Below are 18,137 nucleotides of genomic sequence, written 5' to 3'. Positions count from 1 at the left end.
GAGAAAATGAGATGCATGTTTTCCATCTTTGCCCTTTTTTGCCTTTGTTTATCAAAAATATCAACTAGAAGAGAACTTTTTTGCACTTCAGAAAACAACTAAAATCAACCCCTGCTTTTCTGTGGGGGCTCCACTCATCTCCTCTGTGAATAACACCAAGTACAGATAAAGCCCTTTGAGACAAGCACGGGTATCCAAGACTCTACTTCAGAAACCTAAAATTAAAAACAAATCTAAACAGTGGATATTAATTGTTTTATATATATACATACTTTTTTTTACATAAAGGAAAGAAAAAATAAAAACACCAAGTGTTTTCCCTGGCTTGTGCATTTGTGATGACTCACTTCAACAAAATTCTAGGGGAGAAAACTCACCTCACTTCTACCTCTAGGAAATTCCCTTTTCATGGGAATGAAAATCTCAACTTCCATGCTCTCAGATCTGGGGACCCGTGGTGTGGGGAAGTGGGTCTGTCACCCCACCTTGAAGCTGCAAGCCCTAAGGCAGGCCAGTGCTTTCTTTCTAACCAGATCATATTTTTCGATCTGAACAATTTTATGATGGGGGCTTAAGCAACTTCCTACATTCCTGTTGTTGCTCTTAATTTCTTCTACTTGGACTGAAACCCCTACAGGGAAGCTATAAAGAAAATAGAATAAATAAAGAAGGAAGAAAATGTTTCTCTTCTCTTTCCTCCCTAAACCCCCCTCATAAACATCCCACCCCAGGTCACAAAATGTATGGTGAGCATTAAGCCTTGGCAGTATTTTGACACGGTGCACAGTCCTTTTCTCCTCCCTTTTCCTTTGAGGTTCATCTTGCAGCCCAGGGCTCTGTTCCCCTGCCAACTTGGTGGGAGTGTTTAGTGACTGGAAGGCTGTGGCCTGCTCTCCCCAGAACTTCACACTTCATTTTTCCATATCCCTAGGAGCAGCAGCAAATATTTCACCAGCCTGGTTTGCCGGCTACTGCCATAAATCAGACTTAGGCCTCAAAAAAATATCCAGGCCTGTCAAGGCATTAAGCTTTTATTTTCTGACTCGATCCAGTGGTAAATGAGAGCTTGTATTTTCCTTTAAAACTGTAAAGGGATTTTTAAGGATTGTCGCTGGATGGCTGCCAGCTACAAAAGATACAATACAGAGTGTAACTGGTTAGGAGAGATTTGAAAAAGTCTTAAGTATGAAAAATGTCTTTTCTTAAAGGTTTTTCAATGAAATGGGAAACAGGGCTTAAATTTCATAAAGACTTTAAAAAAAAAAAAGACCCAAACTATTCATGAGAAAAGCATTAGGAAATGGAAGAGTCGTGCTCTTTGAGAAATATGAGTTATACTTGTTCTGCGTGCTCTCTGCCACTGGCCCCCTTTCTTCCTCTCTCTTTCTCAGTGTACACAGATACTTGGGCCGGTTCATTAGTCAGTTCCTGCCATCATTACTGACGATATGACAGCAAGAACAAACAGACTGGACAGTTTTATGTGCTGTATATTAATTGCTTCATAATTTAGGCCTGCAAACAGGACAGTGAGGCAAGTCTACTTGGAAAACCCCCTGCTTAAAATTCTAAGCAAGCTTGCAAGGTGCAAATCATGCCTATGAGATCACTTCTGAATATTTCCCCTGGATGAGTAATCAAATCTTAAACTCCAAATGCTGAAAGCCAAAGCCTTCTTGCAGTTGGAAGAGAGATGGAGTTAAAATAGGTAGGTATTGCACCAAAACACCATGTCCAGGAAATCTGGAAAAAGGTGCAAGAAACCAGGCTAAGATCAGGTACTAGGTGTAGAAAAACAGTCTGCTTAGATTTTGTGATGTGTCATGTTTCATTGAGGTACACATTTAATTTCAGTAAAATATAATTAAGTGAGAGTAAACATAATCTTTCCTCTGCCCAGTCCAGTCCAGGTTATTGCATACACTTGCAGCCTGGTGTCACAAGGAGGTGTGGGAAGTGGGGGACGAAATAACTAAGGAAATAGTGAACCTCTATTTACAAAGGTTTCAAGGTAGCATTTAAATCAGGATGAGACCAATCAAGACAGTAGCAGTGCCATTTAGGCAAGGTGATCTGATTCTGCACTCAAGAGAGCTGGGGATGAGGTAAGTGGGAGTGATGGGAACACAACACCAATGGGACGTGGGAAGCGGAGACCAAAAATGAGTAGAGAGGAATATCATTATAAGGAGGGTAGGGGGAGGAATAGACTGCCACAGCTGACTTTGCAAGGACGCCATAGACCATCCACCCTATTGGTGAAGTTATTTATGTAAACCTCTCACACTCCAACCTCAAGATGATTATTTGTGTTAAATCTTGGGTGTTCTCAAGGCAGGGCATTGTTTTCCTGTGTGTTGCTCTTTCTTCTTGAAGGAGTTCAGAAGAACCTGAAACCAGACTTTCTGGCCTAACATAGTTTGAGCAATGGTTTGAATGTTGGTATAATCCCAGAATGGATCCTCTTCTGAAGTCCATTCCAGCTGATCTCTCTCCACTACTCCCAACCTTTCAGTGGCACATGGAGCCGAGCTATGGGTGTCTGAAGCCTCTCCAGGAGCACGCCTCACCTCCAGCCTCCCACTCAATGATCTATCCCACCCTTCCATTAGCTCTTTAACTTGCCAAGGTTTCTCTTGCCTCTGGTCTTTTCCTTCGTCCTGTGACATTACCCCCAAAAGTCTGCAAACGGTGGTCCATGGACCAAATCTAGCCTACCACCTGTTTTTGTATGGTCCACAAGCTAAGAATTGTTTTTTTTAAATATAAAATCGAAAGAAGAATACTTTGTGACATGAAAAACTTATAGGAAATTTAAATTTCAATGCCCATAAGTTTTATTGGAACACAGCCATGCTCACTCGTTTACATATTGCCTCTGGCTGCTTTCACAGTATGACAGCACAGTAGAGTAGTTGTAACAGAGATAATAGGACCTGCAAATATTAACTATCTGGCTAATTACAGAAGGTTTGCCAACACCCTGTTGTCCCTCTCCTGATCAACCACATCACATTGAGCCTGACTGACCCCTCTTCTTCTTTGACATCACCTTTCGGACTCACTCCCAGGCTAGCTGCTCCTGCCTTGCACACACTACACTTCAAGCATAGTGAATATTTTGTACACTGAACTCATTTCAAAATGGTTTGCATTCAAACTACAAACTGGCTAAAACTACTGGATGAAAACATAGTAAAAGTCATCAATCAATCATAAAAAATACCCTAATTGAAATCTGGAATAATAAATCTAGAAATGTTCATAGGGGTTATCCATAAGGAGTAGTATGGGTGAGTTTAACATACTTTTGATTATCGATATTTTATAAATTTTCATAATGTGTATTTTCTAGATTTTCTCTATAATGTACGTGCTCTAAATTTTCTATACATTTATAATGTGGAAATATTATATAAATATTATTTTTAATGGAACTTTTACAAAAATGTGTATTGAGCACCTTTTTCATGCAAGGCACTGAGCTAAGCACCATGGAAGATACACACATTTTGCCTGTTTGGGTTGAGTATTCAAGAAAGCAACTATTATTTGGTGAGGAAATGTGTTTAGGTATTATTAGATAATATATATGTGTCTATGTATATGAGCCCCTAGTTTATTCCCTCTTCCCAGGGTTATCCACTTACTTACTGTAAGTCCTTGAATATGTCTATATCATTTTTAAAAATGGAGTATACATGTTTTACTTTACATTGAAGGTATTCTGCTATAATATCATCCTTTCATTTTTACACTCTTTAAAATAATTTGTTTGTTAATTTCCCAAAAACGTTTGGGGGATCTTCTGTGAGGTCAATTCCCAGGTATGTTGTGGGTTTAGCTGTCATTGTGAGTGGTATTTCATGTTCTATCATCATTTCTCAATGGTAACTGCTGGTGGATAACGAATCTTGAACCAGGCAATCTTGCTGGGGAAGGGAAAATATAAATAACACAATGAAGGAGACTCTTACTGATCTGTGTTGCAAACTCTGGAGTTGGGTCTGCACCTGTGGTCTAAGAGGCTGGGGTAGGGTGTGGCAGGGTGAGAGTGGGGGTGGGGGGCCTCTCCATCTGTCACTGATGGTGTGTTCCACGCTTTTCATAACTGAGACTTCTGCAGGCCTGCTACGTGTGCATCTGGCATGTCCTGACACCACACCACTGCCCCACTGACTATCCAGCACACAGGCACTGCCCACGAAGTAAACTATCATTTCCTTAAAAATCCCTAAACTTCCTCATATCTTTCTACAGAGTCTCACTGAGGCTCTAAGCCCATAATCTCTCCTGTAAATATATTGGCAGGAAGCAGCCCTGGCTCTGTCCTCTCTCTCCTTAAGTGGCATTTGTGCCCACCAAGCTATCCTGGTAGGGTTAAGATGGCCTCCAGGATCTGGCAGATGGTATTGGATGGAATTCATTATTCTAGGGCACACCTATTGGTTCAATAACATCTGAAGAACTGTGGAATGATCTGAGCATCAAAGATTTCAGGTCTTGGCTTGTCCCTCTTATCACCACCACCATCATCTCTGCTAAGTCATTCCATTGTTATCATAACTTCTTAGCTCCCCAGTGATTTACTAACTATGCCATTTTGCAGGTATAAAATGAGCTGGACAATATATACTCTTTGTCCACATCCATGGAGTGCTGGGAATAAGTTTTTGAGAGCCTTGTCAAAAGACTCTAGGTAGTCAAATCCTCCTTAGTTAATGTTTGTGCAGGAATAAGAAATGCTAACTCTTACTAGCTGGGTTCAACTTTTTCCCCACTGACTTGCCTTCTAAATGCAGTGAGTCATCCAATACCTTCAATAACTAGAGCAGTGGCTCTCGATCACCTGGGAGCTTAGAGCACATACCTACACGTGGACCCCACCCCAGAGAAACTGAATCAGAATTTCCCTATCTATCTGCTGTGCCAAGAGTGTCATGTTCTGCTCTCTGAGACCAAGTAGAACACCTGGGTGGGGGTGAAGGAGCGGGGTGGAGAACCTGTCCTCTGACCCCACCTTTCTCTAACCACATCTAAGTGAAAAACCACAAAACCAAGTAAACAGGCAACTGAGGGTTGATACAGTGATTGAAAAGGGGCGGGGGTGTGGGGTAATGAGGATGGATAAGGACAAGAGACCACATCACATTAACAGAGTCTTTCTCAAATTCAGACCTCACACTCCACGGTGGAAGGGATCTTCGGGTGCCAGGGTCAAGTTGCTGACACTGCCCTGGGAAGGACTGTACCCTGCCAGTGTCCAGGCTGGAGGGGCTGAGCTCAGCTAACTAGAGGCCTGAGCACCCTTTCCTCCCTGCACCCTCCAGGCGGCCCTCCTGCCCCTCCCTGGTGGCCCCCCCCAGCCTCGCACACGCTCTTCATTATCACCACCGTTGCCTGTGCTTCTTGGGTGTTCCACCCATCTCTGGTCTCCGCCCTGAGTGAGGGGATTAACTTCCTGCAATGCCACAGCTGCAGCAGGCTGTTTCTGCAACGGGCAGCAGGGGGGCCACATGGCCCAGGAGGATGTGTATCCAACAACTAAGGGTGCTGAATACTCATTCTGGGGGAACTTGGGGTGGGAGAGTTTGCTCTCTGGGGCATTTCTGAGAAAGGGGGAAATTGGCATTTGGAGGCCTTGTCTGACACCTTCACCACAGTTACCAAAAAACAGAAAGAACGTTGCTTCCATCTCCATTATCCTCCTGAAGTGACTTCTCTTTCCCCATGCGGTTCCTCTTTGCTTCCTCCCCATAATAAGAAATGCCTTTTATTGAATGCTGGCCATGTACCAAGTGCATTCATGTGCTCTCTTCAGTAATATTCTGTTTGTAGATGAAGAAACTGGGGCCGAGGGAAACGAGACTCAGCTTGTTAGTAAAGTCAGAGGTGGTGCTCAAAGGGCCTGACCATCATTAACCAAATCCATCAGAACTCAGAGCCATGTGGGCAATTCTGATGGGAGCAGCATAAGCAAGAGTTGGGAGCACCCACAGGCTTTGGACCAAACAGTTACTTAGCTCTTCAGCCTCCAACCTCATCTGTAAAAGAGGACAACAGCACCTACTTCATAGGGTTGTTTGAGGACATAACACAGGAGGGACATTTAAGACCAAGTCAGGTGTAGCATAGGAGCTTCATAAAGTAGCCATTTTATTATTAATCTCATTGTTAGTTTTAGAAATATAACTGCCAAACATTTACTCACTCATTCAGTAAATATTGATAGAGGGCCCTGTACCCATCACTAAGGTACATCTGTGAACCAAAAATCAAGCGTTACTATCAGTTGATGGGTTCATTCTCACCCCAGTTGGAAAGCAGGTCACCATTGGAGGGTTGCCTGGAAATTCTGGGATCATCAGAGGACAAGGACGAGTGTTTTGAGATGAAGTGGCCACCTCTCTTCCAGCATCCTTGAATACTGGAACCAAGGCTCAGGATGGTCTGTCCCATGAACAGGAGGGTTGTGGGGAGAAGAGACCAATCCTTATTAAGCACCTTCAAGTAAGATTCCTGAAACTCCTGATACAGCAAATGCTTGTAGGAGGCACTTGAGATGCTCTCAGAGGCCATGAAGTCAAAGCATTGAATAGCACAGACGGACACGTAAGAGAAGATATAGTCCTGTGCTGAAGAACTCCAGGTCTGGAGTCAAATTTCTTCGCTTCCCATTGTCTACACCCCTAGCTAGCTTGGGTGCTCTGAGCAAGTGGTTTATTCTCTCAGACTTGATGTCCTCAGCTAGAAAACAAATGGAAATGATAGGATCACTGGTCTCATAAAATCTGGAGGTGTCAATGGGAGGATATGTAAAAAGAGACTCAACAAATTTTACCCATTACTATGATCTGTCAGTCTTTCTTACTACTCCAAGAAGAAAGTCTGGGTGTGCTGGTGAGTCCAACACTTTCTAATCTTCCCTTTAACAGGAAAGGAGCAATCCTCAGGCCCACAGCCTTCTACAGGTAAGATAACCTCGTTAGGACTTCACGACATTGCTTTATTTTCATGGTGTGCGGGGGGAGACAGGATGATTGTCTTCTAATTATGGCAAGTGATACTGGTTTTTTTCTGATAATGATAGAAAGCTTCCTTTTAAAATAAACATTTCAATAAAAACAAATCAACTTCAATACAAATGTTAAAGAAATAATAGAGCAGGTGGATACAGCAAACATCTTAACTGTGGCATCCAAATGACTGAAGTTTGGGAAACAATGACAGAACAGCCCCCATGCCACTGCTTTTGGCCTCCAGTTAGAGATGAGAGGCTCCAAAAGCCATGCTTTGAGCCTCATTCTAACTATCTCTAACATCACTGTCCTTTCCTAATATGTCCCATCAACAGAAATATGCCTTTGCTTCCAAGCCACTCCAAAGAGACCACTGCACTTCAGCCATTTCCTCCTTCGTGTACCAGTGCTGTACATTTCACCCCCTGCACTCCAGGCTGAGGGATACGGCCCAGTCCCCTGACAGGATCAAGTTGCTTCTTGAGTCTTCTTAGAAACACAACTATACCCTGTTTCTAGGTGTGGTCTACTTTTGCACATAGCTAACCCCACTCACAGGGTATCAATTCCAACTACTTCCTTCCTCAGGCAGCAATTTTGGCACCTTTTTGTACCCACTCATGTTCCAACCACACACCCGAGATGAATGAGCATCTCATCAAGTTGGGGAGGCCAAAGCCACTGAAGGATTCTGTTTCTACTGTAGCTCTCATTACTGTTTCTCACATTAGAGCACATGTCACTCTGGGAATGCATCGCTGGATTAAAGAGTATTCTTTCACACAGTCATAATTATGGGTCCTAGAAGTCAGTGAACTAGGGAGTCCAGGGGATATGGATGAGAATAAAAGATGAGAATCATAGAATTTAGATGTACAAGTTCCCTAAAACTACACAGTCCCACTCTTCTGCTTTACCCATGAGGGGAATGAAGCTGGGAGAGGTTAGTTGACCTGCCCAAGGTCACATGCATCCCAGTCAGAAAACTACCATGTTCCCCTTTGGGCTTCTGAACCCAATTTGACCCTGGACCTCACTAAAAATTCTCTCCATGTCTTCTTTCTTCAATGGATAATTTAAAATAGAAATAATAATAAATATAACACCTCGTTGTATATGTGTAGCACCTTTCTTCCAATAAATGGTGTTCTTTCAGCTTGCCCACCCATGCTGCACAGAACGGAAGTGTTTCCACTATGGACTCTGTTGTTGGTTATTGACTGGAGCGCAACTTCTAGCCCACACACATACCACTATCAAAGATATAGCTCAGAGTACAGGCCCATGTCTGTTATTATTAACTACTCAAGGGGTAGTGTTTAAAAACAAAAGACCCTCCCCAACATAATACACATGAAGAATATGTTTAGAAAGCTTAAATCTTAACTATTTTAAAAATTAACTATTTTTGTTTTAATTGGATAGTTATTTGATTCTCCATGGAAGAACAGGCTCTTTTGTGTTGTTAGTAATAGGTTGTACTAATATTGATAGTAGAATAGTGGCAGCAGTAATAGTAACAATCATCATTTATTAAATGTCTACATGGAAGGCATTTATATCCAGTCTTTTATTTAATCCTCACAAAAATCTTAATGATATGTGTTTTTTCACCTTACTGAGGAAATAAATGAAAGTTCAGAGACATAATTTACCCAATAGGCAAAAAAGTGAGGTCTTACCTTTTTGACAATAGAGTAGACATGATTTTAAGAAAAATCCCTCACTATACTAGGAAAAATATTTTAAAAATTTTAAATGTATGACAGATCTATCTAGAAAGTAATTCCTTGGGCCCCATGAATGATCAGAATGCCCAAATCCAGAGTCATCATCAAGTGATGGAGTCAGCATTTCCTGCACATGAGAGAAAAAAATCTGAAGCTCAAGGTGAGTGAAATATCAGAATGGAGACCCACAAATAAGCCAATATCATGGAAAGGCAACACTCCATTGACGGAGCTAAAAAAACATCTATCCCACAGAACAAGGTGGAGATACATGACTGGCTTGGTCTTGACTCTGAGTAGAAAAAAAAAAAAAACAAAACAAAGAAAGAAAAAGAAAAAGTTCCCCCTCCCTATTTCTAACTACAGATGTGTAGGTTTATGACTTTGGGCCTGAATATACACAACAAATGTGGCTAAAATAAAACTCTACAAAGTTAAATTGATTCCAGGTTGGTGATAAATGGAGCCTCAAAGAATTACTACATATTATTAAGTTACAAAGAAAATGAGCTCTGTAGAAAAAAAATCAGTAATAAAAAGTAAATAAACAACCCTGAGTGAAAGTCAGCAGAAACAATAAACTCTACAATCAGACCTTCAAAGACCACAGATACTGGAATTATTCAAATATAGAATATACAATTAGTATGTTTAATAGGTTTATAAATATGAGAGGAGATTGAAACTATGTGAAAGGTAAAAGAGACTATCAAAATTAGCCACATTTGAAAAGTACCAAACAGAAATTTAGAAATTAAAAATGTAATAAATGAAATAATTTAAATAAATAGGGTAAACATTAAAATCAATGAACTGTAATACTGAAGAGATTACACAGAATCTAGTAGTAAAAAAAGCAATGAGAAATGTGAAAAATGGTGAGAAAATGTAAAGAATAATTTGAGAATGTTTTATAGGAAGCAATAAAGAGAATGGGGAGAAGCAATATTAAAAGAGATAATAGCTAAGAATTGTCCAGAGTTAATGAAAGACACCAGTGCACAAATTGAGAAAGCCTAGAGAATACCGAAGAAATCCCTGCCTAGATATACCGTAGTGAAGCTGCAGAACAACAAAGACAAAGAGACCTTAAAAGCAATCAGAGAGAACAGGTAGATTGTCTGAAAAAGAATGATAAGGTCATAGCTGAGCTCTCAAGACCAGCAGGGAAAATTGAATGAATTCAGATCAACCAACTAATGTCAAATAACTATCTAGAATTCTAAACAAAGAAAGCTATCTTTCCTTTAAAAAAAAAAAAAAAAAAAGAGGGGTGGTCAAAGAAACACAATTTCAAACTATCACAAATTGAGAGACTTTATTATCAGAATATTGTCATTGTAGAAACATCTAAAGGACATTCATTTTAGAAACAAATCATCCCAGAAGGTAGATCTGCATTGCAAGTGAGTCAATGACAAAGATAAAAGTAAACATGTGGATAAATCTAAACAAACACTTATATGTACCAAAAAACAATGTCTAATTTATGAATCTTTAAAAATCAAGAGATAATTAAAATCTGGATAACTTCATGTAAAATTTAGAGATGAATAATTAGATTTCAAGAGTTCTTTGTTTCTTGTATTGTTCAGAAAAAGCTTATATTAATTAGCTTTCAATTAAATTATGTTAAAGTTGCATATTAAAATTTTTAGGGTGGAATAGAGGGGAAAAATGGAATTCAGAGTTGAGTGAATAAAACCAATCAATCCAAAACAAGGAAGCAAAGGAGAAAAAAGAAAAAACATATAGAAAAAAAGGTAAATATTACTATAAAGTACAAAATAAGATGGTAGAAATGAATCTAAACAGTTTGGCTATTACAAATGATATAAATGGCCTAAACTCTCCACTTAAAAGAATGACAATCAGACAAGCGCCTGACCTGGAGGGAGTTGTTAGTCCAAGTTGAGAAGTGGGGAAAAGGTTCAAAAGGTAACCCAAGCAGCACCAAGTCACATAGTGCTTTCAAAGTTTAGCTGAGGCCTTTGACTTCAAAGCTGTGCTGTTGAAGCATGGAGCAGGAGATTGCTGCCTTTCATTGTAAGACTTCTTATTATTGTTTGAATGAACTTTCATTTAGCATATTGATGAATTACAAGGATAAAATATTTAAAGTTAACAAAGAAGAAAAAATAGGGAACAATTCTTTGGTTTGAATATATATATTTTTATATATGCACACACACACACACATACTGTTATGCATTGTTTAACAATGTGGATATGTTCTAACAAATGCATCATTAGGTGATTTCTTCATTGTGTGAACATCATAGAGTGTACTTACACAAACCTAGATGGACTAGCCTACTACACATCTAAGCTATATGGCATAGCCTATTGCTCCTAGGCTACAGACATATATGGCATGTTATTGTACTAAATACTACAGGAAATTATAGCATAAAGGTAAGTATTTGTGTATCTAAACATAGAAAAGATAATGTGTTGCACTATGATGTTATCATGGCTAAGATCTCACTAGGTGATAGAAATTCTTTAGCTCCATTATAACCTTAGGGGACCACTGTTGTATATGCACTTCTTCATTGACTAAAACATCATTTTGCAGTGCATGACTGTGTGTGTGTGTGTGTGTATGTGTGTGTGTGTGTGTATATATATGTATGTATGCATATATATGAGATAGTTTCCTTTATATATTTATGTATTGTTTGAATTTGGGACAATAAGTAAGTTTACTTTTTTACGATTAACAACAACAACAAAAAACTCGGGCTGTGGTGACTCACGCCTATAATCTCAACACTGGTGAGAGGATTGCTTGAGGCCAGGAGTTCAAAACCATCCTGAGCAACATAGCAAAACCTATTGGTGTGGTGGTGCATGCCCATAATCTCAGCTTCTTAGGAGGCTGAGGCGGGAGGATCACTTGAGCCCAAGAGTTTAAGTCTGCAGTAAGCTGTAATCACACCAATGTACTGCAGCCTAAGACATAGAGTGAGACCCTGTCTTAAAAAAAAAAAAAAATCTTAAAAATAGGCAATGGGATACTGTAAATTTTTTAGTCAGGAAGGGCTTGAGAATAAGATATTATGTGGGAAGTAGAGAACAAGATGGATTTAGAGATCAAGAGACAAAAACTAGAACCAGAGAAACAAATCAAAACAACTAAAATAATTGTCTGGGACAGTGTCATAAATGCAAGATAGAAGGAATGGATAAATCTAAAAGAAGCAACAGAACTTCTTCACTATTCTTGTTCTTGCAGGTCAGTCATAGGAAGAACAATTGAGTGAAACTGAAGGAAGAGGCAAAAGTGACTTAATGATGATAACAGTGCCTGCTCTACTCTGCTTCTGCAGAAGACTCACTTACTGGACATTCTGGAGCATTCATACAGAATAGTGAACCCCTCCCCGATATCTTCCATATCTTCCCTTGCTAGGCATAACAGAGGATGAAGCACCACTACGGTCTTGAGAGCCTCCTAAAACACATGTCAATTTGATTAGAATGAAAAAAAAATCCTCTTTTGCATGTCCTCCAAGGACCCTCCCTAATTCCAGTCCACAACATTAGAGGCTCTGGACCTTCAGATAAATTGTTGGAAGGGATGGAGAAGTACCCCAACCATGCCATGGGTTCTCGAATGGGGCTGCCAAGTGTACCCTCTGTGCCCTAGACCAGGAACTTCCTGGAGTCACATTGTCCAGTGGTTAGATACAAGATCTTAAGCAACCAAAAGGCAAGGAATCAGTTACCTGGAAATGGAGGCAACTTTATAATCATTTTCACAACCTCTAGAATGGTATCCAAACTGGCCATTCCCTAGGCCTTCTAGAGCTCCACTTGTGTGGCCTACGTAAGTCACTTAGCCTCTCTGAGATTTAGTTTCTTCATCTGTAAAATGGGGATGGCAGTAACAGACTTCTAAAGGTTTGTGGGGTGGCTTCAATGGGATGATAATATAGAAATTACCTGGCACAGTGATTGGCCAATCTAATAATTCAATACTTATTTTTAAAAATTAATTTTGTAAAAAGTGAAGATAAAGAAAACCCTTCCATTTCTGTAGAAATGCTAGTGGAAATGTAAAGGAAAGAAGAGAGAAAGAAAAATAGAGGAGAAGTAGAATCAATAGGACTGAAGAGAGGGGATGAAAGAAATGGAATCTTCAGGAATTAGAATGTTAAAGCCTGGCCTATTATGGAAATTACTTTATCAGTGATCAAAATAAAGAAGTCAGAAGGGAAAGACTTGTCTCTGCAGTGAAGCTGTAAGATCTCGAAGGCAAGAAATGTGCTCCCTTGTGCTCACTGCATTGAGCATAGGTCAAACATTTTAGTTTTAAAAAACAAAATATTTGCTGCATAAATAATGAATAATGAATATGTGCTGCATAAATCATTGAAGAGTGGATGAACAAGTGGGAGAAAGGGAAAAGGAGAAAGAAAAAGAGATGGGAGAGAAAGGGAAGGAAAGAGAGAGAACAAACCATAATGTGAGGCAGGTACTGTCTCCTGGAGCTGGGAAAGCAGCTCCTCCACATGGAGGAGGCCACCACTGTGGTGTCTTCCACCCCTTTGTTCTCTTCTCAAGCAAGATGGGATTCTGAACCTTGAGGCTACCTGCATATTATCAACCAGAATCCTTTACGAGTAGCCAGCACTGTCTTGAGCTTCTTCTGTGCTCCTTCATAGCATTTCCCAAGGTCTGAGCTCTGAGAAACAACCAGAGAGCTAGAAGTGTGCCTAAAGAAATGCGGCCTTCACTAGCTTTGCTGGTTACAGGTACTCAGACACGACCAGCCCTGAAGCTTTTGTGCCTGCGCTGCTCCAGACTTAGCTTCCACAGGAAGCCCGTCCGTTCCCATGGCATTAGCCGACTTCCACTCTACTCTCACTGGTAAGGACAGTGGTAGTTAATAACCTTGTATACGGAGTCAGGAAATGGAAGGAGTTATTTATTTTCCCTGAAGACAGTTTGTTCTTTTGATAAACTACAGTTTTATATAATTTTATTAATGCCAATAGTAAATTGTGTTTTCTCATGACTAAGCTTCTTCCTCCCACCCTCCCAACCCCCTTTAGACTTTGGCTATAAATAGAAAGCTCTTTGTTCTGTCTCCTCTGGGCAATAATTACAAACATAAACTGGGGAGAAGCCCTCATGTCTTTCCACATCTCTTGGTTATTTCTCCACAAGTAGGCAGTCACACAAACAAACAGCCTGCTCTGTTTGTGTTTTCTCTGCAGTCACAATTCTTCCACTGAATGTTTATGCATTCCAGCATCTCGAGAACTTCAGGACCGGGATAGATGGTATCTTAATATGCGTTTGAACATGTGCACTTAATGTGCTTGGTTAATTGGAGTAATTAGTAGTCTTTTCATTCCAAGGCCGTTGCTGAAATTAAAACGGGGCTGTTATTTCTTTTAATGGACTAACTGAAGAATTATTATTTTGAAAGTGAATCAAGACTGAAGGATGCGAAGTTCTGTGCTCCAAAAGAGGAGGAAGGGACTGGAATTCTAAGGATCTGAACATCTTTGGGGAAAGTTCCCAGCCTCATTTACTCCCTCCAGATATCACAATACCCAGGGTGATATAATTTATTACCCAACCCAGGACACTTTTGAGAATAAAATGGGGCCTGTTTACTGATTTCATCGGGATAACAGTCCTAAACAGAGTGTTCCAGCAAACCGGAGTATGAGCACTCTACCAACACTTCACGTGGCTATAGCTGTACACACAGGGGACTAGCCATTTGATACCATCTGTTTCTCACACACATCCATGAGGGAAGAATCATTCCCATTTAACAGACAATGTAACTGGGGCTGAATATAGCTCAGCGACTTGCCCCAGGCCCACCAGGAAGTGGATAAAGCCGTGCTCAACCCAGCACTTCTTCAAAGCCTTATTCTTTGTCTGCCACACTGACCCACGCTGATTCCTTCTGGTCAGCCAAGAATGGCACAGGAGTGGGCTGGTAACATGTGAGCATGTGCAGCTGAACTGGAAGGTGGCCAGGAGCTGAAGTAGCAGAGAGCAGAGCTGCATTTCAAGAGGAGGCAGCAGGGCATCCCGGCCAGGAAGCCTCACAGGCAGCCAGGTGGGTTGCCAAAAGAGGCTGCTCCCTTGGTGTTCTGGACCAGCTTCTGACCCTTAGGCGTGGAAGTGTCTCAAATGAGCTCCAGGGGTCCTGTGTGACCAAAGGAGCTTAATTGCAAAGGCACCAGCTATTGTGACAGAATTTTTGAGACGATAACTTTCAACAAGTTCCTGGACTGAGAGGGCTGGCCGTAAAGTGGGCGTGGTCTATGGGCTGTCATAGTTACCGTCTTCTGTGACGTATCAAAAGGGCATTGTTGATGCTCTCATTTCCACCATTTGATACCATCTGTTTCTCACACACATCCATGAGGGAAGAATCATTCTCATTTAACAGACAATGTAACTGGGCCTGAATATAGCTCAGCGACTTGCCCCAGGCCCACCAGGAAGTGGATAAAGCCATGCTCAACCCAGCACTTCTTCTCCCTACCTTCCACCCATCCTGCCTGCTCATCTTCCCTCCTTGGTGAAGGCATGTGTGCTGTGCTCTGCTTAACTAATTTCCCTCAGATATTCGCATTTCTGTCTTTACAATTTGGCATCCCAGTGAGGTTTCCCTTTGTATATTTTCCGGTTCCTGTATTCCCATTATTCAGGTATCATCACTCAATAACCATTTGACAGCAGTAATGCTTTTCACATGGAAAGAATTGGGTTTTTATTGATGGCAAATGTTGTGATGAACTTTCATGCCCACTTGGAGCCGGAGCACCTTTTTTATAGAATGAACCACAATGAGAAGCGTTTCCAAGAAATGTCTTTGGAGTGTGGACTGAGATGTACTTTTAGGAACAGGTCCTGTGGCCAGAGTGGGGAGAGAGGGGCCTTCCCATTGTCAAAATCTCATCAATCAAAATGTATAATAGCAACATTATTAATAACCCTATAGTTGCATTGCACTTGGTGCTCTTCCAAGCACTTCCCTAGAATCCTAAAATGAAGGCAGGGCAGATATTATATCCATGTTACAGGTTAAACAACATTGTAACAGGACTGATAACACCATGAATGAGAAGTCATTTGACCAATGGGTAAGTGTCTCATGAGAAAGAGACTTTTAGTAGGCCTGAAATCTGTCTTTGGGGGTCATAGATGCTCTCTGTAGGAGTCCTTCCAAGGCTAAACTCTTATCAAGATCCCTTTTGTCCAGTCCAAATATAAAAGCATGGCCACTATGTCCAGGCATGGTGCTCCACCTGCAATGAAATTAAGCATCCTGACACCTAATCCAGATACAGTGAGGAACCAGGAATTATTTCACAACATATGCCATTGGCACATGGTATGGCAAACAGAATGTGAATGCCGTGTATCGACTTCCCAGGCTAGGCTGGAAACACTATGGACAAAATACACAGGGCATTCTGCACTGGATCTAACAAAAGAATGGCAAATGCTGTGTGATGGAGGTGGTGATGCTAATGAATCACATCTGCATTACCAAATAGGCTAGTTTGGGTCCTAGGCCACCCCTGTACTTCCTCAGAAGCCAGTCTTGGCACTTGCCTTGGTGAAAAAGAGAATTAAGCAATTAGACAGGAACTTGCAAACCAGCTAGGACTACCACCATCACCATTTTGTTAATATGGAAGATAAAGCCTCAAGACTGAAGAGACTTGCCCTAGTAGCAGGATTAGCCAGGGCAGAGTGGCGCTAAGAATGCAGGCCCCTGGCAGAGAATGCCACCCAGCCTCCCACATTGAGTCAAGAGATTTTCTAACTCATCATGACATCTCTTCTTCATCCTTAACCCGGAATTACCCTTATTGGTGGTCTGCAGCTGGTAATTAGGGACTCAGCAGTCTGAGTTAAGAAGAGGATGCCTTTCCTACATATTTGGCTTCTCCATGCTCCTCCCATCCTCACTACTATTGCATAGTGCAGCAGGTGTCCATGCCCTTCATTGTGAGGAAGCACCTGCCCTTACGGCAAAGCTCCCTGAACAGCAGGTTGTGCAAGGAGCACTGTGAGGCTGGTATGAACCCACAGGATGTTGTAACTCAATAGGGGAATGCATGATCCACATGCACCTGGCACACCCCAGCTGGCTCACCGTGGCCTGTGTCCTGATAGCTCAGTCTCAGGCTCATACTTGTTCCAAACACACCAGATTACCCAGGAGTGTGCCTAGAGGAAAGGTGCTTTTTTTTCCTAAGCCACCTGCTTCCATTACCCATGGATGTCCTTCCCCAGGTCCATAGCCTCATGACTTCTGTCAGGAATTGGTTCAGAATGTAATACTCGGACTCTCTGGAGCTCAGATCTTTTGTCATTTCAAACCTAACCCTCCCTGGCTTGTGTTTCAAGGGATGTTTTTCCTGTCCTGCTTGGTTTTCCTGTCTGCTTTTTGCATTTTGGCTGGCTTATGAAATGTCCTATTTCATTCTAAACCAACACGCTGCTCCTATATCAATTCAATTTCAGTCAAAGAATATTGAATAGAGGGCACACCTAGACCATCATTAGTTTCTATCCATCCTAAGGTTGTAGAAAATTCCATCCAATGGATCTACAGCTAACTGCCATGCTGCATGCAAGCTTCTTAATTTATATTTTGCTTGGCAAACAAATAACTCAGGGGACTTTCCTCTTCCTCCATACTTCCCCTCAGAACTCAACCATCTCATGCTCCTACTACCATGGTTGACGAGGAAGCTGAGCCATCAGACAGAGCAGTGGTGACCTACGGAGCCGTGCTTTCATGACCATATGGCCTCTCAGCCGCGGGACTTGCCACACTGTCCCATACAATCCTCTGTCATTTTAGTATCTCTCACTGCCAGGTCTTCTTCACACCAGCTTGTGAGAAAAAACGGTGCATCACTTCTCAATCCTGGTTTTAGTGACATCATATTGATAGCTGGAACTTTGCCATATTTACATCACAGAAATCAGTAAACACCATTAAAAAGGCTTTTGTTTTCTTCCTTTTTTTTTTCTCAGAGAGCCAGTTATTAAACATTTACCAACATGTGCAAGAACGGGTTTCAAGGCCGAGGTGGGCAGATCACAAGGTCAGGACTTTGAGACCAGCCTGGCCAATATGGTGAAACCCCATTTCTACTAAAAATACAAAAAAATTAGCCAGGCGTGGTGATGCATGCCTGTAATCCCAGCTACTCGGGAGGCTGAGGCAGGAGAATTGCTTGAACCCGGGAGGCGGAGGTTTGCAGTGAGACAAGATCGCGCCACTGCACTCCAGCCTGGCAACAGAGCAAGACTCCGTCTCAAACACAACACAGCACAACAAAACAAAAAAGAACGAGTTTCATAGTGAGAAACAGCGGAGAAGCCAGCT

The 18,137-nt window shown here is 41.4% G+C and overlaps 2 long non-coding RNA genes across 2 annotated transcripts; one reads left to right on the top strand and one right to left on the bottom strand.

Moving 5' to 3' along the window:
* Positions 1-14,007: 14,007 nt before the first annotated feature.
* On the top strand, positions 14,008-17,752 carry LOC107975152 (uncharacterized). Its single transcript, XR_001718441.3, has 2 exons — positions 14,008-15,870; positions 17,451-17,752. It is a non-coding gene; the product is annotated as an uncharacterized LOC107975152 (long non-coding RNA).
* LOC107975151 (uncharacterized) lies at positions 15,470-16,697 on the bottom strand. The gene is made up of 2 exons (XR_001718440.2): positions 16,601-16,697; positions 15,470-16,035 (listed from the first exon to the last, which is right to left on the bottom strand). It is a non-coding gene; the product is annotated as an uncharacterized LOC107975151 (long non-coding RNA).
* Positions 17,753-18,137: the final 385 nt, after the last annotated feature.

Source organism: Pan troglodytes, chromosome 5 (assembly GCF_028858775.2).
Source record: "Pan troglodytes isolate AG18354 chromosome 5, NHGRI_mPanTro3-v2.0_pri, whole genome shotgun sequence".
NCBI classification, from domain to species: domain Eukaryota; kingdom Metazoa; phylum Chordata; class Mammalia; order Primates; family Hominidae; genus Pan; species Pan troglodytes.
Note: the sequence above shows the minus strand (reverse complement) of the source record. Positions and strands in the feature narration are given on the sequence as shown.